The sequence below is a fragment of the Nematolebias whitei genome, chromosome 6, assembly GCF_014905685.2.
Source record: "Nematolebias whitei isolate Nwh7 chromosome 6, NemWhi1, whole genome shotgun sequence".
Lineage (NCBI taxonomy): Eukaryota > Metazoa > Chordata > Actinopteri > Cyprinodontiformes > Rivulidae > Nematolebias > Nematolebias whitei.
The window spans coordinates 49,295,461-49,296,296 of NC_056503.1; positions in this window are offsets into that span (position 1 = coordinate 49,295,461).

Here is an 836-nt window from a genome sequence, read left to right on the forward strand (position 1 = left end):
GTCGTGTTTAGCCCTAGCTCTGCCGACATCTCTGATCCTGTTAAACCTCGACTCTCTTGAGTCATATCTTAAGCAGTGTGTTCTGCAGAAAGTTTCTTCCAGTTAAGGCAGATATCTAAGCTTAAGTCTGTGTTGACCAGATCTGACCTTGAAAAAATAGTCCATGCCTTCATTACAACCTGACTAGACGACGGTAATCCACTTTAGGTTGGGGTCAGTCAGGTCTCCCTTTCACATCTTGGCTTTTAACAGGAACTCTTAGGTTTCACCGTTTTGTCCTCCTTCACTGGCTCCCCATATGTACCAGAATTGATTTAAAAATTCTCCTGTTGACATTTAAGTGCACTAACGACCTTGCACCCTCATACCTCTCTGGCCTACTTCAACCATATGTTCCTTCTCGGGCATGAGATCATCTGATCAGCTGCTTTTAATTGTACCAAACAGCAGGTTGAGGCTCAGAGGAGATCGAGCTTTTTCAGTCATGGGCCCTAAACTTTGGAACCATCTGCCCCTCACCATCAGACGGACCACTTCACTTTCAGTTTTTAAATCCGTTTTAAACATGTGTTTTCTCTGGTTTTTAACACAGTGTGATTTGATTTAGTATTTTATTGTTTTGTGTTTTTCTTTTTCTTTTGATGCTTTTAATTAATTTTCGGTTTTATTGTTGTTCCATTAATTTACTCTCATTGATTTTTATTGTTAAGCACTTTGGTAACAGCTTCTGTTTTAAATGTACTTGATAATTAACATCTAACCCCACATGAACAGATCCTGGACTAGTCTGACCCCTAACTCTCCAGTACGACACCATTAGTCCAGACTAGTACTGA